At 39.1% G+C, this 23,167-nt stretch overlaps 1 protein-coding gene across 5 annotated transcripts in view; it reads left to right on the forward strand.

Annotated features, from left to right (window-relative positions):
- Positions 1 to 1,127: 1,127 nt before the first annotated feature.
- The window catches only part of ctnnd2a (catenin (cadherin-associated protein), delta 2a), a 224,416-nt gene continuing 202,376 nt past the window's right edge, over positions 1,128 to 23,167 (forward strand). For all 5 annotated transcript variants that reach the window (XM_058060561.1, XM_058060564.1, XM_058060563.1 and 2 more), the window contains exon 1: positions 1,128 to 1,274. The gene's annotated coding sequence lies outside the window, so the exon portion shown is untranslated. The remainder of the gene's footprint in view (positions 1,275 to 23,167) is intronic.

Genomic DNA, 23,167 nt, shown 5'->3' on the forward strand with positions numbered 1-23,167 from the left:
TGTTTATATGGTCAAATAAACAGGTTTTTGCCCCATAATTTGGCTTTGGTATAGCCAAAGATTTAGATATTTATAATAATAATAATAATAATAATAATACATTTTATTTGTATAGCACTTTTCAAAATACTCAAACACACTTTACAGAAAAATAGAGTTGAATAAAAACAAGTAAACAGTGTAAAAGATACGTTAAAATACAACATTCATTTGTTTATATGCAGTTAAAACATGAGTAAAAGCGGAGCGGGGCACAGCAGTCAGGTATAAAAAGTATATTAAAAATATTTAGATATTATTAGACATCTAAGAGCTTATTTTGTGCTGTATTTCATTTTATTGTTTGACAATAAATACAATTAATATTTTGCACAATGTTAGTTTTTTTTTTACTCATCCATTGTTTTTTTTGACAATATATGCTGATTTCTTTAAAAAACACGGCCAAGTTCTATGAGGATTTAATTTTCTCCCCTAAAATTTACTTTAAAATACATTGTAACAGAATTTGACGTTACTTTGTAGCTGTAGTCAAACTCTAGCTATTTAGCACCCTCTAATGGTGATGTTACAAAAATGCATGCATCCCCAGAAACATTCCATAGAGGGCGCTGTTGGTCGTTTTGTCTGATTAGCACACGTGAGCCACACTGCAGGTCTTCTCTGCACCCGGCAGGTGATTTAATTAATGAGCTCTTAACCTCTAATTAATCATTTGCATCACCTGCGTTAGTGAACGGCTGAAAGGAAACCTACACGTCGCTAGCTTGACTACCTAGCACGAAAGTAACAAGTAAACAAAACAAGTTTACAAGAAAGAAACATTCAATATGCTGTATGAAAGCTACCCAGCAGAGGACGCTCCCCACCACATGATGGTAAAGGGCGTGCGTAATGCGCGAGCGCCCCAATGAGAAGAGCGCGTGGCAGAACGAGAGGGCAGAGCGGCTGTCTGTCTGCCTCCTTTCCGGTGCCGTCGCTCCCACAGTCGCCGCAGTGCTTCTCCGCTCTTTCCCTTGCCCTCTCACCTCCACTCCTCCCCGCTGAAGAAGGAAACCCGGTTCTCCCTTGGTTACACATCCTCGCTGCGGATGCATCAGCCTCTTTAACGCCGCCGGCAAATGCACGCTCCCCTCCCTGCAACTCTGGAAGCAGGACGCGGCGACCGGACTCGCGGTTCCCGAGCCAACTGAGCCCAGAAAAGGTGCACCGGGGACGGAAGGCGAAACGAGGAAGACGCCGGTGGCTGTGACGGTGGTCTGGATCTCATTTAGGTAAGTCATTGCATTCGTTTTTCTTGTGATGTCATGAGTGTGTGTGGGACGTGCACTGTGTCGGTTGCACACACTTGAACATGCACATGCACCGTGGAAGCATTTTTGGGTGTATTAATGTTCTCCAGCATCCAGTGTGCGTCTGGATTCATCACTTCTGATGCAAAAGTGCTGTTGTGTGGCTGAATATAACCTTGCCGGAAGTGAAGTTGTCATGTTTTAAAGTTAGGGGGGGGTCACAAAAGGATATGCAAGGTACTCTTATGGCATGCTTGTTATGATAAATAGACATTTTTTTGCAGTAGAGGGATTGCACTTGCAGTTTGTCAAGGGCGTGCAATACATCCTGCTGATGAGGTGCAGGTATTGGAGGATGAGTGTGGGTGGGGGGGGGGGGTATGCACTGCATGTCAGCACTTTGACAGCAGAGTGATGGACAATGTCATCATGCAGAAGAGGGAGGGTCTTGATTGTACGCACCAAGGTCTCACTGCATGGCATTGACCCCCCTCCACCCCACCCCTGTCTTGTCTTGTCGTGTTGGGGTTGAGAAAGACGCTTGCGGGGTTCTTTGGTGGTTCCTCCCAAGTGAGGGTGCGGATGCAGATGCACGAGTGCCGTTCGTGTCAAGCACGTCAAGAGCCAAGGTTGCAAAAGTAGTACAGTGGAGGTCAAACACGGAACATTTTATTCCTGTTATGTTAAATAATATAAGTATTTACTACAGAAGTATTATTATTATTAAGTAAAGAAGTATTAAAAACCATTAAGATGCTCTAAATGCTAATTTAGAGACTCTAAAAAGCTTGTTGTTTGTTTTGGTACGCTTCAGTTTTTAACAGAAATCCTGTTTTATTGTACAATATTGCGCATAACAAACTAAAATGAATGGTGTCATACCATGGAATGCAGGTTCCAATTAGAGCTGACTGCTAAATAACCTGCCATGGGGCCAAAGAAAGTTGCGAGTGCCATCAGTTTGGAAAAATATTGCCAATTATTGCTAATAAGGCATCATTAAAGCTAGAAATTATTGTTTTATGCATTTATAAAATCCATAAAATGTATTTTTGGGTGCCCTTAATTGCATTTACTTTACTTTTTGTTTTCTATTTGCTGTTCTGGAAGTGCAAGCATTCATTTTTAGATGTGTAGTGAAGCCTTTTTTTTTTTATACCCGTAACTTAAAAACTGAGTGACCGCCTCTTCTGTCCAAAATGAAGTGATGGAGATAAGATTTCCCCCGTCCCTTATTTGGTGCCCATAATCGGCCTCAATAGAGCTTAACAATTCATTTTAAGATGTGTAGCGAAGCCTTTTCAGCTCTTTTTCGCCCCTTCATCACCCGGAACTTTAAAGTTCATTGTATCGTATTTAATAAGTGAAGGAAACAAGTGAGGAGATGCAACATTTGGTGCCAATCAACAGCATCTGGGAAGCTCCAGGACTCATTTTGAGATGTGTAGAGAAGCCTGACATGTTTTTTTTTCCCCAAAAATGATTGTTTACTTCTATGAAAGGTGAAGCAAATGAATGAGGGAGATGAGACATTTCCCTCATTTTGTGCCCATAGTCTCCCAGGAGCTCCAGGATTCATTTTAAGATGTGTAGCAAAGCCTTTTTAGCTCTCTTTTTTCCCCCCTTCAGCACCTGGAACTACAAAGTTCATTGTCTCTTGTTTAATAAGTGAAGGAAACAAGTGAGGAGATGCAGCATTTGGTGCCAATCAACAGCATCTCGGATGCTCTAGGACTCATTTTGAGATGTGTAGTGAAGCCTGACATGTTTTTTTTCCCCTAAAAATGATTGTTTACTTCTATGAAAGGTGAAGCAAACAAGTGAGGGAGATGAGATATTGCCCCCATTTTGTGCCCATAATCTCCCAGGAGCTCCAGGATTAATTTTAAGATGTGTAGCAAAGCCTTTTTAGCTCTTTTTTCCCCCCTTCATCACCTGGAACTGCGAAGTTCATTGTCTCTGAAGGAAACAAATGAGGAGATGCAACATTCCGCCCCCCCCCCCCCCCCTCATTTGGTGCCAATCAACAGCATCTCGGAAGACATGTTTTTTTTCCCCCAAAAATGATTGTTTACTTCTATGAAAGGTGAAGCAAACGAGTGAGGGAGATGAGATATTGCCCCCATTTTGTGCCCATAGTCTCCCAGGAGCTCCAGGATTCATTTTAAGATGTGTAGCAAAGCCTTTTTAGCTCTCTTTTTTCCCCCCTTCAGCACCTGGAACTACAAAGTTCATTGTCTCTTGTTTAATAAGTGAAGGAAACAAGTGAGGAGATGCAGCATTTGGTGCCAATCAACAGCATCTCGGATGCTCTAGGACTCATTTTGAGATGTGTAGTGAAGCCTGAAATGTTTTTTTTTCCCCAAAAATGATTGTTTACTTCTATGAAAGGTGAAGCAAACAAGTGAGGGAGATGAGATATTGCCCCCATTTTGTGCCCATAGTCTCCCAGGAGCTCCAGGATTCATTTTAAGATGTGTAGCAAAGCCTTTAAAAAAAACCCATAAAGCAAATTCTTGTGTTTACGTTTACGTTATGTATTTGAGTACATGAATTACGGCTCGTGCCGTGTTTCTTTATTTTGCCTCCAGACAAGCTTCCTGTCTGCCCGGCGTTGATCTCTGATGTGCGTGCGAATCCTCGTCCTTCAACGCGGACACAGCTTTAGCTAATTCACACACCGGCGCCGGGCTAATGGCTAATCACTATGCAGCAGCGGCACAACACAGCAGTCTTTATAGTGTCGGAGTTGGAGACGAAGAGTGGGGGCGGGCGGGGCAAAGGGGGACAAAGCTAGCCGCCGGTGCCTATTGATCGGTCGGAGGGTGGGTGTGGGGGTGTGTGTGTGTGGGGGGGTGATGCTGTTGGCTGGCGTCCACAAGGATGGAGTGCTGACGACAGTCCAAAGATGAGCGGGGGCCCCGGCAGAGTAATGCTGATGACAAGGGAGGAGTTTGCATCAATAGTTAGTCCGCCTGGAGCGATTTACTCTTTTTGCTTTTTCAATCCATCAGTGGGAAGCGGGGCGGGGCTTCTTTTCAGCCAATTTTTCATGAACCTGTCAGACCTGGCGCCGAAATGACCTTTTCCTTTCTTTTCCGCTTTGATTTCTTTTCTTCTTCCTGGGAATTATCGGAAAAGTAAGACGACACACTGAGCCGACTCGGCGAGTGCTGTGCTATGATTAAGCTTGACCTTTGACGTCCCACCACCAATATGTTCTACTTTTGTATGTAGTACTTGATATCGGCTCGGGTCCACTTCCTCTTCACGTAGAAGCGGTGAAATGTCAAGCCCGTCGTACTGACGCTCCTCGATGCTAGTTTGTAATTGACAGTCTTAGTCGTGGTACTCGTGTTTTTACATCACATGGCGTGATTAGCATATAAATGACACCCCCATAGCCCGCTTTGGTTAGCTTACGGTATGTGAGAGGCGTTTACGTGTCATGTTTACACGTCGGGGTGTTAGTCGGCGGCTCTGTGATGCTCGACTTCCAGCATAAACCCATAAACGTAAAAAAAAAAAAAAATTGGTAAATATAACTAGAAGAATATCAGCAAAGTAGGTAGAACAATATTATCAACCATAACTACAAGCATGGTTGGTATATTGGCCACACAGTCAGGAGATCGGGATGACCCGGGTTCGAATCTTCGCTCTCCATAGGTATGAATGTGAGTGTGTGGTTGTTTGTCTATATCTGCCCTGCCATTGCCTGGGATAGGCTCCAGCATACCCTAGTGAGGTAGTAGCAGGAAGAATATCTGCAAACATAGCCAAAGGAGTATTAGCAAACTTTACCAGGAGAATATTAGCAAACATAACTAGAATAATATCAGAAAACATAGCCAAAAGAATATCAGCTAACGTAGCTTAAATAATATCAGAAAACATAGCCAAAAGAATATCAGCAAAGTAGCTAAAAGAATATCAGCAAACTAGCTAAAAGAATATCAGCAAACTAGCCAAAAGAATATCAGCAAACTTAGCTAAAAGAATATCAGCAATCTAGCTAAAAGAATATCAGCAAACTGGATAAAAGAATACCAGCAAACTAGCTAAAAGAATACCAGTAAACTAGCTAAAAGAATATCAGCAAACTAGCTAAAAGAATATCAGCAAACTAGCTAAAAGAATATCAGCAAACTAGCTAAAAGAATATCAGCAAAGTAGCTAAAAGAATATCAGCAAACTAGCTAAAAGAATATCAGCAAACTAGCTAAAAGAATATCAGCAAACTAGCCAAAAGAATATCAGCAAACTTAGCTAAAAGAATATCAGCAATCTAGCTAAAAGAATATCAGCAAACTGGATAAAAGAATACCAGCAAACTAGCTAAAAGAATACCAGTAAACTAGCTAAAAGAATATCAGCAAACTAGCTAAAAGAATATCAGCAAACTAGCTAAAAGAATATCAGCAAACATAGCTAAAAGAATATCAGCAAACTAGCTAAAAGAATATCAGCAAACTAGCTAAAAGAATATCAGCAAACTAGCTAAAAGAATATCAGCAAACTAGCTAAAAGAATATCAGCAAACTAGCTAAAAGAATATCAGCAAACATAGCTAAAAGAATATCAGCAAACTAGCTAAAAGAATATCAGCAAACTAGCTAAAAGAATATCAGCAAACTAGCTAAAAGAATATCAGCAAACATAGCTAAAAGAATATCAGCAAACATAGCTAAAAGAATATCAGCAAACTAGCTAAAAGAATATCAGCAAACTAGCTAAAAGAATATCAGCAAACTAGCTAAAAGAATATCAGCAAACTAGCTAAAAGAATATCAGCAAACTAGCTAAAAGAATATCAGCAAACTAGCTAAAAGAATATCAGCAAACTAGCTAAAAGAATATCAGCAAACATAGCTAAAAGAATATCAGCAAACTAGCTAAAAGAATATCAGCAAACTAGCTAAAAGAATATCAGCAAACTAGCTAAAAGAATATCAGCAAACATAGCTGAAAGAATATCAGCAAACATAGCTAAAAGAATACCAGCAAACTAGCTAAAAGAATACCAGCAAACTAGCTAAAAGAATACCAGCAAACTAGCTAAAAGAATACCAGCAAACTAGCTAAAAGAATACCAGCAAACTAGCTAAAAGAATATTAGCAAACTAGCTAAAAGAATATCAGCAAACATAGCTAGAATTATATCAGCGAACGTAGCCAAAAGAGTACCAGCAAATGTAGCTAAAATGATATCAGAAAACATAGCCAAAAAAATATCGGCAAAGTAGCTAAAAGAATATTAGCAAACATGGCTAGAATAATATCAGAGAACTTAGCCAAAAGAATATCAGCAAATATAGCTATAAAAATATCAGCAAACATGTCTAGAATAATATGAGAGAACATAGCCAAAAGAGTATCAGCAAATATAGCTATAAAAATATTAGCAAACATGTCTAGAATAATATCAGAGAACATAGCCAAAAGAATATCAGCAAATGTAGCTATAAGTATATCAGCAAACATGTCTAGAATAATATCAGAGAACGTAGCCAAAAGAATATCAGCAAATATAGCTATAAAAATATCAGCAAACATGTCTAGAATAATATCAGAGAACGTAGCCAAAAGAGTATCAGCAAAGTAGCTAGCAGAATGTCAGCAAACGATTAGCAAGCATAACTGGAATACCAGCAGGATTATCTTAGAATTAGATTAGCTATCAAGCTAATAATGTCAAACATAGCTAGAACAATATCAGAAAATGTAGCCAAAAGAATATCAGCAAATAGCAAACAGTCAGAACTACAAGACTATTGTGCATTCCCACACGTTATTATTATTATTATTATTATTAATATTATTTTCTAGCTAGCATATTTTCCCTCCACTCGAGCGGCGTTGCCGTTAAGCAGGAAAGAGAGGGGACATATTTGGATGAAACGCTCTTCTTATCTCCCTCCCGTTGTCGGAGATGTCACGGCTGGACCACAGTTGAGTGACACGGGCTGCGTACTTGCCTGCTGCTTTGATTGCATTTTGATGGACACATGGGAGGTGTTGACAGCCCCCATCTGCTCGTCAATCATTCATTGTGGACTAGCGTTAGCGTGTATAGATATTTAAAAAAAGAAACTACACAAATTATTCCGAGATTAAAATACACGTTAAGCTCCATTAAACGTGTAGCATCGCTCTTCTTTCCTTTCATTGTACGGTCCGGCATCCAACATGGCCGTCCTACGGGGCCGCGTATAAATTGAGCCACTAATGTGTGATCATTAGCGTTAGCTTAGCAATCGCTGATGTCAGCATGCCGTGTTGTGATGAGTTGCCTGGTTTGAGTCCGAGGCCTTGATTACACCGGTGTCCCTGAATGCGTCACCGCTAGCAAGGATGTCGGCTGGTCACGGACCTTGTGGGGGGGGGGGGTTAATGCGTTGGGTGTGTCAGAGCGATTGGGGCAAAAATAGAATGCACCACTTGGGGTGGTTTTGTAACAATGTTTAATTTTAATTTATTGGCAAAATTATGTTTTTGTTGTCATCACTGTTTATTATTTATCTGTTGCACTTGTTACAATTATTGGTTTTATTTAATGTTATTTATTTCCACATTTTTATTTTATTGATTTGTTTGCTTTTTTCTCTTTTCATTTTGTGTTTTTAACATGATTATTTCTATTACTAAAATTATATATTAACTTGTTAAAATTATTATTTTTTAATCTGTATTTATTTTTTTTGGGGGGGGGAATCAAACGTTTTTACTTAATATTTGAACTATTTTTCATATTCTTTCCAAGCTGTAATTTGTTTTAATATGTATTATTTCTTTTTTTACATTTTATCTGTATTTAATATTATTAATATTTATTATTAATATGTATATTATGTATTATTAAAATAAGTGTAATGTCATTAAAAAAATCTTATTTTCCTAAAATGTATTTTAAAATAAATTTATCATTATGATATATATAATAATAATATAATAATCATAATATAATATAATATATGTATAATAATATAATAATAATTTATTTCAAAATTTTCCCAATACTCTTAATATTATTAATATATATATATATATATATATATATATATATTATGTATTATTAAAATAAATGTAATGTCATTAAAAATTGTTTAGTTCAAAATCTTATTTTTACTATTTTTTCTAAAATGTTTTAAAAATAAATAAATAAATAAATAATAATAATAATAATAATAATATAATAATAATTTATTTAAATTTTTTCCGAATACTCCCCTGTTTTGTGAAGTGAAACCAAATGTGTATAATTATGGTTGACATTGGCGGATAACTGCAGTGCATCATTCTAAAAACATCTTGCTCCACCCCCCACTCTTCATCAATTGCAATTTTTTTTTTTTTTTCTGGCCGGGAATCGAACCCATGCCCTCTTCCAAGAAACCCCTCTCGGTATAAACATCCTCCATTTTTTAAAGGTGTTTTTTCCCCAGTACTATACAGTCCAGTACTATGGAAGTATTTGTGTTTACTTATCACCTGTAGGAGGTGTTGCAACAGGAGTGGAACCTCACCCACCATCTGCTGACCTTCTCCTTTCACCTTCAAACTTTACACTTTGCATTCTGGGTAATGTCCAGACAGGATGGATGAGTGGCGTTTTTTGGTGTCAAGGCAACAAATCACGTGTCTCGTTTCATTTTTGAGCTTTTTTCATCCCCTTGTTGCCAATGCATCACGCTCCTTTTGTGGATTATCCGGGATGGGGGGGGGGGGTGCTTTTCCATGGATGCCACCAGAGTGGAATTTAATGGGAGTAGCGTTCGGAAAAAAAGGTAGCCATGTGTCGGCGTTGGAAGGGTTCCAGCAGGCTGGCAATACGCGTCTACGTTTGAATCCCTCGCTTCTCGTCCTCCTCTAATGAACTCTCTCTGCAGAAGGGACTCCCTCCGTTATTCCGCCCCGAGAAAAAGAAAGATGGCGATAAAAGGAGGAGAGGAAGTAGAGATGGGGAATATGTGAAGTGGCAAAACAGCGTGAAGGTACGCGGGGTTAAGGATGCAGGTGAGACGGGAGGGAATTCACAGGAAGGGGTAAGTGGCGAAAATGATGGGGGAGATGGAGTGTAAAGTGAAAGACAGCGGAAGCGGGGGGTGGGGTGGGGGGGGGGGTAAAATGGAGCCTGCGAGGTGTAGAAAGCAGCAACCGTCAACGGAATGTGTGGGAAGCATGCAGACAGCTGCATCGTGTTGCATTTCAGGCACGCTGACGACGACGGGGGAAGGATGTCTGTCGGTATCCCGGCCGTGATGTCACATCTGGACGTCACTCAAGCTGCTTGCTGTGTTGCATTTAATCACCGGCTCGGCTGGGACGTGTGCCAGAGTCGGCTTGGCATGTGGGGGGGGGGGGGGGGGGGGGGGCGTACGGCCTGTTGGCGCTTTGTCCTCACTCGTATCCGTCCTTTTACACTCGGGACCAGAATGAAGCCATGCCATTATGGAAAAAGTTGAATAATGTTTTATTTTAATTTCATGGGTTGTGTTAATTATTATTTTATTTTTAAATATTTGTATTATTTTTTTAAATTATTTTATTATTATTTTTTTAATTATTTTATTCAATCATTTTATTATTTTTAAAATTATTTTATTATTTTATTATTTTATTATTTTATTATTTTATTATTTTATTATTTTATTATTTTATTATTTTATTATTAAAATAAATTCACAATTCATTCATTTAATTAATTTATTTTTATTAAAATGTTTTTAATTGTCATTTTACATTGTAGCTCCAGTATGAAATTAAACTAGTATTTTTGTTATTTTTAAAATACTAATAATTTGCTTGAGCCACTGTGAAGAAATGACATCAAATTTTTAATTTTTTTTTAATAACACCTGGAAAAATTAGTTTATTATAATTGTATATAATCATATAATAAATCAATAACAAAAATACATATTTAATGTGTTTCCAAATTCAAATATTTTTTAAAATATATTTAATGATTTTTTAAAATATATGTAATTATTTATATATTATAAAATATATTTAATATGTATGATATAAAGTAATTATATCTAATAAATTATTAATACATGTAAAAAGCTCATAAAATTTTTTAAATTAATTAATTTCTCGATGTTCTGAACTCCTGTTTCCAAGCTTAAGCAGAATAATGCTAGCAATGAGTGGATTAATGTGTATTTTTTTCATTTTTAAAGAGCTACCCTGAGCGTTCTGGACTCCTGTTTCCACCGCTTCAACACGGCAACCTTTTTTTGTCGTCCGCCATGGCGTCGTCGGGGAGCGAAAAAGCATGTGTGAAACATCATTGGGGGGGCTGTGGCGAGGGGTGTTTTTTTATGAGCTTATTTATTTATTGATGCCGGTTGAGGCGGGGGGAGCTCCGGCCAGTCTCGGCTCTCCTGCTGTCCGCGCCGTTTGATTTGATTTTCCCCGAGCTAACAAAAGCGTCTCTGTGCGCCACATGCTCAAATTCGCCAATTTAGCGTTTAACTCAGGATGTCAACGCAACTGTTTATTTGTTTATTTTTTGTATTCATAATATTCAACATGGAGGCGATGTGGTTCTCCTGTTCAAGGTGGACTGCATGGAGACCACGATACCGATGCCAGTCGTGTTGTATTGTGATGCTGTTGGTGGGCCATGAATTATAGATGACCACCATTGGAGGAGGAAAGCTTTGCTTCTTGCTTCTTCTTATTTTTGCACAGCCGTGCGATGGATGCTGAGGAATTGAACCTTTTCCCGAGGTAAATTACAAGAACCCTCTTCAAGTCAAATCCCTCTTCATTGAGCGCACCTCGAGTCGTTTAATTTTCCACTTGTGTGATGCGCAACACGCCTCGTACAAAGAAGTTCAACATAATATAATATATAATATAATAATATAATATCTTTTGTTTCTGACAGAACAGAATTATGAAAAGAGTTTATCATCTATCATGGTTAATTGTTGTGATGATAATGATGGTAATGATAATTACAATTGAATGCATCCCATAATCAGTTCCCAGTTCCACATGTCCAAAAGGAGTAGGAAGAAGCAAAGCTTATTAAATCCTACACCTTTATCTGGTACTTTTACAATCACTGGTAACTGTTACATTTGTTCACTTCCTGCTTTCCATAATACAGTTTTTTTTGTAATATTTTTTATTTTTATTTTAGACAACTGGGATAGGCTCCAGCACCCCTGCGACCCTTGTGAGAATAAGCGGTAGAAAATGAATGAATTTTTATTTTGGGTTTATTATTTTATTATTTTTTTATTATTTTTATTATTTTTATTATTTTTATTATTTTTTTTAAATTTTTTTTAATTTTTTTTTATTTTGTTATTTGTATTTTTATTTATTTATTTTTTAAATTGTTTTTATTTTATTTTTTGTCATGTACCAAAGTACAAGGTGATACATGAAATGTTTTTGTCGTTTAAGCATAAAAAAAACCAAACAGTTTTTTAATATTATTAGAGCCCCCAACACGTGAAATAACACCCCTAAAGTTTTTTTTACAGTACTTCCTGCGGTGGCTATTGTCACATCAGTGCGACATTACTGACACCTAGTGACCAATGTAGAGTACTACACATACCATCTCTTTGAAGTACTCTCTGTTGAAGTACATTGTGAGTACCACAAACGGGAGTCTAAACTGGCCACTAGGTGTCAGTAACGTGACAGTAATGAGACAACAGCCACCACAGGAAGTACATACGTTGTCGTAGATGTCATATTTTCTATAATAGGAGTGTAAAATTGACTATAGGGGTGCTATTTCATGCCTGGAGAGCTCCAATAATGCTACAAATACATTACCTGCATAATATCACCCTACAGCTGCAATTCTGCATTCATTTAGCATCCAAATGAAGTGCAGATAGCGACTTAGCATGATAGCAATCCTTTGTTTATTGCGGTGAATTGGTTCCAAACCCAACTAAGTACAATTTCAACATGAAATGAAAAATAGATAATTGGATTTTTTTGACAGCGTACTTCCTGCGGTGCCTTTTGTGTTATCAATGTAACATTACTGACACCTAGTGACCGGTGTTGGATACCATTTTTTTTGTTTTTGGTGATCTTTTGTTCCCTGTGTGGCCTTGCTATTTGGGCCATTAGACCGGCGTTCAAATCCGTGCTGACATCTTGTTTTCCGCCATTTCCTCCCTAATACACGACATTCGGTGAAAGTCTTGGCAACTTGTGACATTTTTTTTTTTTTGTGCAAAAGCAAAAGGCTGCCGTCACTCATTTGGCATCAACGCCGCCTGCTAAATTGTATTTCATGTCGCCTCTTCATTGCGTGTGATATGGCCTGCGTGGCGGTAATAAAATAAATCCCGACTTGCCCCCCCCCCCCCCCCCCTTGGTTGCCGCAACAACCGGCGTGCACATCGGTTTCACTCATCTCCGTCTCGTGCGGATGTATAATTCATCACGTAATAACAACACTGTTGATATGTGCATATCTTTTAACGCTCATGAATTTTAAAGCGCTCACGTACGAGAAGCAACGACGATGTCCCTTTTTGTTTTTTAAGGAAGAAACACGTTGGCACCAACAAAAGGCTCAAAGTGACCATCTGGTATTTAATTAGCGATGTTATTTAGTTTTTTTTTTGGCGACTATCCGGAAGTGCGTTTTGCTAATTAAAGAGATTGGGTTCAAATTGCAAGACGCCGGCTTGCGTTCGAGGCCAGGAATGATGCGGCGGCGGCGGCGGCAAGATTCCCGCCACGCTGTCGCGTCGCCCAATTAGACCCACAAAGTGTCGCTTTTAGAGCGACAGACGAGCAATAAAAAAAAAAAAAAAAAAAAGCGAGAATGTCTTATTCGGCTTCTCGTTTTTTGGCTTTGTTTGGGCGCGGTTGCCGTAGAAACAAGATGGCCAAAGTGTTTATTTTATTGACTTTGTAGTCGTACGGATGTCCGTGTGCCAGCCGCGCTCCGTTTTGGAATTTTGTTATGCGGATTCGGTTTCGATGTGGCTTTGCTCCATGCTGTTGTCGGAGACATGGCACTGGAAATATAACGGAAATATAATATATATAAGAAAATATAAATATATGAAAATAACCCCACATGCAGCAGTCATATGGCGTCCAAAGCTACTTCCTGTTTACTGGAATCCACTTTCCACTCCATTTTGTCTATTATATTGGTTAATACGAGTGTACAGGTGACTATAGGGGTGCTATTTCACATCTAGAGAGCTCTAAAAAAATTCTTTAGAAGGTCGTAACAGGTTTATTTTTTTTGCTCCTAGCTTGAAAATTTTGTACGGAATCCTAGTCCCAAGTCGCTAATGACGACGTTGAGTCATTTTCATTGGCTAGTTAAGTTAGCGGCGCTAGTTGTGAGTGAAAAAAACAGACGTGCTGAATCTTGAAGCTTATTTTGATTTGAGAACCAGGAAGTCTTCGGATGCCGTCAAGCGTTTCAGAGCATTACATCATTTCCCTGTCTTACGGGGGGGGGGGGGGGGCACTGCAGCACGCTTGTTTTGAAGGAAGTCCGACACTTTTAGGACTTGAATGTGATTTGCGTGGACAAGCGTGTAAGTTGACTCGCATGTAATGAAATCACCAGCGCCGATTAGCTTTTCTGGTTGTACAATGAAGGGAATGATGGTACTGAGACAGCGGGGGGGGCGTGGGGGTTGAGTCCACTCACATCACCCCCCCCCCCACCCCCACCACCCTTGCTGTCTTGTCTTTGTTAGGCTCACTGCAGCGTAATCAACGGGTCAGTCAGGCCACCGTGGAAGTCCGGTTGTAGTAGTTGTACTACCATGGTAACTACTTGTGCAAGGTTACTCCAGTTGCCATGAAGACGCGGATCACTCGCTCAATGCTATAAGCGGCCGGCAGGCATTGATTGTGATCGATAACGGCTTCCCGCTCTGAAGTTGCAAACAATTCTTTTTCAGATTTGGTGCCACCAAGGCGGAGCGACGGAGATCTAATTAACGTCGGGGGGGGCGGGGGGGTTTACGCACGCTGACCTCTCCAAGGGGACATTTGAAATGCTAATTTTACAGCGCCGACCCGTCACACGTAAGTGGCGAGGGGATGACAGGAAGCGTGCGCTCGTACTGTACAGCGATGACCCGTGAGCTTCGTCACGCTTGAATTCTCCGAGACGGCACCCCCCCGTTGGTCAAAGCCCAATCAATAATTATTAATTGCTAGCGTGCCAGCGTTAGCCTGCAAACACAAGGTTAATGAGTCGCCTTTAAATCCACGGTGGCGTAAATTGGACGACACGACAAGCCGCAAATCATCAGCGGGTTTCACTCGACTCAACGGTGCCTCCGCTGGTTGCAGCCGAGTAGTACACTCTATTTAGCCTCCATTACTTAGCCTATTTAAACCTATTTGACTTTCCAAGTTTTTAACATTATTAGAGACCTCTAGACATGAAATAACACCCCTATAGTCACCTTTATCCTGCTATTATTTTTTTCATTGGTCAATTCTTATGCTACAGGGACCAGAGATTGCCACTAGCTAGCAGGCGAGCCTCAAATGTATTTCTTCCAAATGTGAGAGGCCAACAACGTACCACTTCCACACTTAATGGGAGGATCATTTTTTTAGTCTAGTTTACTATATTGGCTAATAGGACCGTAAAGGTGACCATAGGGGTGTTAGATCATGTTTGGAAGGCTCTAATAATGTTAAGAATGCTAAAAAAAATATTTGATATATAAGAATTGAGGCTGAATATTATTAATAGAACAATATCATATTAGTGGTTAGAGCACGTTGCTCAATTCTTATGCTACAGAGACCAGAGATGGCCACTAGCTGGCAGGCTAACCAGTTATCCTCAAATGTATTTCTTCCAAATGTAAGAGGTCAACAACGTACCACTTCCACTCTTAATGGGAGGATCATTTTTTAAAAACTCTAGTCGAGTTTACTATATTGGCTAATAGGACCGTAAAGGTGACCATAGGGGTGTTAGGTCATGTTTGGAGGGCTCTAATAATGTTAAGAATGCTCAAAAAATTTGCTAAGAGATTAGACATGGCCACTAGCTAGCAGGCTAACCAGTTAGCCTCATATTTATTTCTTCCAAATGTAAGAGGCCAACAACGTACCACTTCCACACTTAATGGGAGGATCATTTTTTTTTTACTCTAGTCGAGTTTACTATTATATAATAATATAGAAGGACCGTAAAGGTGACCATAGGGGTGTTAGGTCATGTTTGGAGGTCTCTAATAATGTTAAGAATGCTCAAAAAATATTTGATGTATAAGAATCGCTGTCCTTGGTACAACAAATGTAAAGTTGAGGCTGAATTGATTGACTTGACCTTCTCTCACCATCGTACCCCCCCCCCCCCCCATGAAAAAAACGAAAAGATGGGTGCAGAAATATGCCAGTTAATGATCAACGCTTCTGTAGAAAGCAAATACTTAGTTTGAATTCCTGACCAAGGAGGCCTCCAGTGGGCCGGAGCTGCGGAATTAGCTGAGAAAATCTGCTTGAAGACACCCCCCCCCCTCGCCACCCCCCCACGGGCGTGAGATCTATCTCATGAAATCTTGTTAGTGGAGCTGCGAGCCCCCGTGTGAAATGCATATGTTAAATGATCTCATTGAGTTTACCTGCAATATATTAAGACCACACGGGAATAGTGACCCCCCCCCCCCGACTTTTTCTTTTTTTCTTCCTTTTTATTAAGCCTTAAGCCTCCAATAACCAAAGCAACGCTTTACGGTCCGTCTTTACTTCCTCTCTATCTGTCAGTCCCATACCTCCACGGCTGGGGAAAGGGGGGGGGGGGGGTCAGCGTCAAGCTAGGAAGCTTTACAACTCGCCGAGGTCCCATATGCCTCTTGTGGTAATAGCCTCGACTAAGAACCTCATCACCCCCCTGAGAAACTAAGATAGACACGGAGAGAAAATCCACAATGAGCGCACGAGGAGGGAGAATGAGATGTACAGCGCCGCCGGAGAGTGGTTGGCGCGAGGCTGCGCCGACGACCATAGAATATCAGTCTGTACAGCACTAAAGCTAACAGCACTAAATTCATCACGCAGTAACTTAACACTCAAAACATGTCTGTGTTACTTAAAAATGGAAAGTTTTCCTATAAGGCATCTTGTTGGAGTAACGCGTTCATTGGAGTGCTGCAATGATGTCAGCCACCCTCTGGGATATCAGTCTTTACAGCAATAAAGCTAACAGCACTAAATTCATCACCCAGCAATTTAACACTCAAAACACATCTGTGTTACTTAAAAATGAAAAGTTTTCTTATAAGGCATTGTGTTTGAGTAACGCGTTCATTGGAGTGCTGCAATGATGTCAGCCACCCTCTGGGATATCAGTCTTTACAGCAATAAAGCTAACAGCACTAAATTCATCACACAGTAATTTAACACTCAAAACATGTCTCAGTGTTACTTAAAAATGCCAAGTTTTCCTATAAGGTATCGTGTTTGAGTAATGCGTTCATTGGAGTGCTGCAATGATGTCAGCCACCCTCTGGGATATCAGTCTATACAGCACTAAAGCTAACTGCACTAAATTCATCACGCAGTAACTTAACACTCAAAACATATCCCAGTATCACTTAAAAATGGAAAATTTGAGTAACGCGTTCATTGGAGTGCTGCAATGATGTCAGCCACCCTCTGGGATTTTTTTTTCTGGGATATCAGTCTGTACAGCGCTAAAGCTAACAGCACTAAATTCATCACGCAGCAATTTAACAGTCAAAACATGTCCCAGTATCACTTAAAAATGGAAAGTTTGAGTAACGCGTTCATTGGAGTGCTGCAATGATGTCAGCCACCCTCTGGGATTTTTTTTTCTGGGATATCAGTCTGTACAGCACTAAAGCTAACAACACTAAATTCATCACGCAGCAATTTAACACTCAAAACATGTCCCAGTATCACTTAAAAATGGAAAGTTTTCCTTTAAGGCATTGTGTTTGAGTAAACGTGTTCATTGGAGTGCTGCAATGATGTCAGCCACCCTCTGGGATATCAGTCTGGACAGCACTAAATTCATCACGCAGCAATTTAACACTCAAAACATGTCCCAGTATCACTTAAAAATGGAAAGTTTTCCTATAAGGTATTGTGTTTGAGTAACGCGTTAATTGGAGTGCTGCAGTGATGTCAGCCACCCTCTGGAATTTATTTGCTTTGGGTCCCTCTGGTGGACAGAGGCAGCATTGCAGCACCATTCATCATTATCTATGCGTTCTACAGTACGCTCCTAACAAATGTTTTTCTCAAAAGAAATGCATTATAACTCGTATTGGTACATGTTTGTATATTTCTTAGGTATATTTGCAAGTGTGTGTGTGTATGTAACGTCCCAGAATGCTGCTTTACAAAGCATGTGGAAGAAGTTCGGACCCCCGCGTCAAGCCAGATAGTCCAGTCGTTTCTTAGCTCAAAATCGAGGCTAGGCTAGGCTAGGCTAGGCTAAACCTCGCCTCTTTCATCCGCGTCTTTGTTTTTTTAATTAGAACTTGTTGCGTCTTTCGTCTGTCATTCCCATCAGACAGTCGCATTGTGCATCTGACGTTGCACGTTTTCAGGCATCTGCTCGCGCGCGCAAACACACATGTTGTCTTCCCGACGAGCGAAAACCGTCTCGCCATCTGCCCCCCCCGAGGCCTTTTGGCTTGTTCGAGAAGGGACACAGCTCTATTGTTTTGCCTGTGATTCAGTTATTACACGGAGATTAACACAGTGGAAGACGCCGCTGACACCCGGGGAGGGGTTTCGGCCCCGGCGACAGGCGAGAGAGAGACGCTTTTATCATGTTTGCCTCCATCCCTCCCCCCCCTCCCTTTCTCCTTCTGTTTGGCTGTGCCGCCGACAGACACGTAGTACATACTTGCGCGTGTTGTTACACGTTTATTCAGGCATTGCCAAACAAACAGTTGCAATTATGCTTCAGCAAGATACACACGGTGACTCCTGGAGGGACGTGTTCAGTGCCTGATAAGGGGCGAGGGCGTTGGAACACAAATGGCGGCCCAGTGGCGGAGCGTCTTTGACATTAGCACACACATTAGCTCCTTTTTATTAGAAGCATTTGCTATGAAAGCCAATGAAGAAACAAAGGGAACCATCGCACGAGAGAGAGATGGAGAAGGTGACGTCATGCCGAGAGGAATAAGACCAGGGTCCCTGTGGGATCCCCCCCCCTCCCCCCCCTCCACCCCGCCGCCCCTCCTTCGACAGATGTACGGCACCTCAGTGCGATCAAACACAGCCAGCGGGAGGATTTTGTGCTCTGAGCAGCTGGAGTAGCGTAAAAATAACATCTACACGCACACACACCATCCATATGTATCACGCGTTAATATTCTTTATTTAGCTACAGTACGTGACAAGAGCCAAATACGGCTTTTTGCAGTGCAAACTACTAGATAAATAATGAACATAAAGAAAGAGATTCAAAACTGGGCTTTTTACATTTTTATAGTGTAGTCAAAACAAATAGAAAGCATTAACGTTGTTTTCAAGTGCACTGCTTAGCTGCCACCAGCGGGGGCGCTGTTTGTCCAAACTAAAGAAAGTCATCAAGGGGCTTTTTGTAGGAATTTGAGCGAAATACACGCAGTCCTGCTTGATTGTACAACTCAATCTTCTCCTCAATGCGACAATGCTGTGGAAATAGGAGCTCAGAACATTCAGACAAAAGTATTTTAATGTCATTAAAAAAGTAATTTAAAAAAATGCATACATGTTCCCATAGTTATACTTAAAGAATAATATTATATATATTTTTTGAACACCTATTTCAGGGTTAAAAAAATTACTGTTTATTGTGAAAAAAATTATAGAATAAAATATATCAAAATAATAATTTAAAAACATTTTCAACAAGTTTTATAATTAAAAATTTGAATTAAAAATATTGTACATGATGTACACTTATTTTGTAATTAATTGATTTTATAATGTATTAAATTAATAATTTAATTATTGTTCTAAACTTATTTTGTAATTAATTTTATAATAATGTATTAAATTATTAAATTGTACAACCTGTACAATTTTTTTATTCATAGATTCATAGATAGATAAATAAATAAATAATATAAGTACATTTAATTTAATTTAATAATTTAATATAATTAATATTAAATTATTAATTTAATACATTATTTTAAATCAATTAGAAAGTAAGTTGCATTTTTAATTCAAAAATACAAAAAAATTAATGAAATAATTTAAATTTAACATTAAAAATATTAATTTAAATTTTTAATTCCAACTAATTTTTTTAATTGAATTTTGACCCTGGAAAGGGTAATTTTATTGATTTTTTAAAAACATTATGTTAATAGTACAATTTCAGTTTAAATCCACCAGTGTAGACTTGCCGCATTTAATCGCCTCAACACCTCAACAGTGTGCGTGTGCGCGTATATGTGTGTGTGTGTGTATGACGCCAGATGTACTTCATGCACATATTAAATGTCTAAGTCTGGGAGGGGTGCGATGTGCGCCCATGCAGGCGTGTTCCACACGGCTTCCAGCAGGGGGGATCTTCCCCTTCCCCTCCCTCCTCCATCTCCACCTGCACCTCCCAGGAGCTTCATACACTGGCAAACCTTGATCCACCATCCGTTGCGCCAGGATTACTTTTTGTCTGAGTATCTGCTAGTAGTACTCACAGATGGGGAAGCGTAGTGTATTATATTCCTTGTTATGTGTTTTTCCCTGCAATTAGAACTAATAAGGCATTGCAAAGATGTTGTTATCACCCTCTCTGGCTTGTAAAACAAGAGCTAAGTAAAGCCCTTCAATGATGAAAACCGCAGTAGCGTGTCCACAAAGTCCTCCCGTCTCCCATTCCCGTCCCTCTTCTTTCCATTCCGGCATGTTCTATCCCGTTTCTTCTTCCATGCAGCTTGTTTAGGAGACTGACCTGTCAGTTTTGATCTCCTACTCTCCGAGTAGCTGCCCTACTTATTTAGAGGAGGCGGACAGTGACATCACATTTGGAGGGTGAAATTGGAACGGGGACAAGGGGGGCGGTAAGCCACCTCGGTAGTTGTTCGGCGGCGCATTCGGGATGCCGAGTACAAGTACAAATCAAAAAGAAACGGCTTCCTATCATCCATTGGGGGAAGCCTTGAATGCAGCGCATTGGTTTTTTTTGGAACCGCACATTGACTTAGTATTGAGTTAGTATTTTTGATGTCAGCCGGTTCCGTGCAGTTGAGTTTTGTCGATGGAGGCTCTCCATCCTGGAGTTTTAACTTTCATTCACTTCATTTGCAGATTGGATTAAATCGAGTGCTTTGTATGCGGGAAGGCACAAGACCCCAGTGGGGAAATAACTGTTTCAGCACCAAGGACAGCTCCTGAAATAGCGCACTGTATATGGAGCTTTTATGTTTGACGTTCATTAGCATTTATTTTGTCACGTGTTTATTATTTTTTTTAAACCAGACCATTTCATTTAATTAGGATAAATTTTACATTAATTTTTACATTTTCTGGGGGGAAATTTAATATACATATAGTTCGATTTGTATATTTTTTATAATATTTTTATTATAATTTATTTATATATAATTATAATTTAATATACATCCAGTACACTACATCCAGTACTAAAACAAACAAAAAAAAAATAAAATTTTACATTATTTACATTTTACATTTCTCTGGGGAAATTTAATATGCATATATAATTTAAATCCAGAACAATGAAAAATATTAAATTTGAATATTAAAGTGCAGTAAGTTGATAAACACCCTTAGCTACCATATAAAAAGTCTTATTTACTGTTTTGTGTGTTGATTATTTTACATTATTTTTTATATTTTCTGTGGGGAAATTTAATATACATAGATAATTTAAATCCAGAACTTTTTTTTTTAGAGTAAAACAATGAAAAATATTAAATTTGAATATTAAAGTAAGTGCAGTAAGTTGATAAACACCCTTAGCTACCATATAAAAAGTCTTATTTACTGTTTTGTGTGTTGATTAATTTTATATTATTTTTTATATTTTCTGTGGGGAAATTTAATATACATATATAATTTAAATCCAGAACTTTTTTTTAGATTAAAACAATGAAAAATATTAAATTTGAATATTAAAGTAAGTACAATAAGTTGATAAACACCCTTAGCTACCATCTAAAAAATCTTATTTACTGTTTTGTGTGTTGATTAATTTTACATTAATTTTTATATTTTCTGTGGGGACGTTTTACATATATTATAAATATATAATTTAAATCCATAACTTTTTTTAGAGTAACAATGTAAAATATTAAATTTGAATATTAAAATAAGTGCACTCAGTTGATAAACACCCTTAGCTACCATATAAAAAAATCTTATTGTTTTTGTTTGTGTGTGTGCGTGTGTGTATGTGTGTGAGGGGACGAGCCAGTGAAGGTCAGACTCACATGCCCAGACACCCATGGCAACAGTATTTGAATCAGGTGCTCGGCATGTGGAGGATTTAGTGAGGCCTCAGTGTGACATTAATACAGAAATACTATCACACAAAACAATAACAAATTACCTTTTCATGTATTTGCTATTAAATACTGTATAATGTGCGCATTCTGTATTTCTTACAAGACGGTAATAAGTGGAATAGTAGATGCCATGCATGCATTCCATGCTTGAGGGTGTGCATGCATTGTTAACCCTCATGCTGTAGTAATTAGATATTTCATAATGTATAAACCCTTAAGAACGCCCTACGAACACATGAAGAAAATAATGGCATGATTTTTGCCGAAGGGTGGAAGAGGCTGTTCCCTGTATGATGTCAATAAATAATATTTGTGTTTTTCACAACACTACACTGGTGATGTAGTCGAGATACTTTCTGTACCTGTAGTGGCACTTGTTCTTTTTCTACTTCCTCCTTGCATTCCAGTCACAATAAGTGACATTATGGGGGAACGTCCACTGGGAGGAATGTTAGGATTTTTTTTTTTTTGACTATGGGCAGGTGGGGGGGGGGGTATATTTTTGACTTTTTATGCTGATGCATTCTCCCGCATGTCTGTGAATCCACGCACCAATCTAGGTCAACCTGTGCATGTGAATGTGTTTGTGTTGCACATTCCGTGGTGCCCCAGGTTAGGTTATGATGAACAATATACAATATGTATTACAATATGTATGTATTATTATTATTTTTGTCATAATTGTCTCGGACTTCGGAGTAATAAGGTTGAGCATATCATCGGACTCCAGTATCTGCAGGTATTGATGGAACTAGTCAAAGTTGGCGTCTCTGAAGCCGCAGAAGAGCAACAGGCCTGCGAATCCACGCACCAGTTTAGTTCAACCTGTGAATGTGTTTGTGTTGCACAGTCCGTGGTGCCCCAGGTGATGACAAACAATATATGCCACTCAATGTATTTTTTTTTGCCATAATTGTTGGACTTTGGAGTAATAAGCGTATCACCAATCTAAGTCAACCTGTGAATATGTTTGTGTTGCACATTCCGTGGTGCCCCAGGCTATGACAAACAATATATGCCACTCAATGTATTTTTTTTTTGCCATAATTGTTGGAATTTGGAGTAATAAGCATATCACCAATCTAAGTCAACCTGTGAATATGTTTGTGTTGCACATTCCGTGGTGCCCCAGGCGATGACAAATAATATATGACACTCAATGTATTTTTTTTTTTACCATAATTGTTGGACTTTGGAGTAATAAGCATATCACCAATCTAGGTCAACCTATGAATGTGTTTGTGTTGCACAGTCCGTGGTGCCCCAGGTGATGACAAACAATATATGCCACTCAATGTATTTTTTTTTTGCCATAATTGTTGGACTTTGGAGTAATAAGCGTATCACCAATCTAGGTCAACCTATGAATGTGTTTGTGTTGCACAG

This window comes from Doryrhamphus excisus, chromosome 21 (genome assembly GCF_030265055.1).
Source record: "Doryrhamphus excisus isolate RoL2022-K1 chromosome 21, RoL_Dexc_1.0, whole genome shotgun sequence".
NCBI lineage: Eukaryota > Metazoa > Chordata > Actinopteri > Syngnathiformes > Syngnathidae > Doryrhamphus > Doryrhamphus excisus.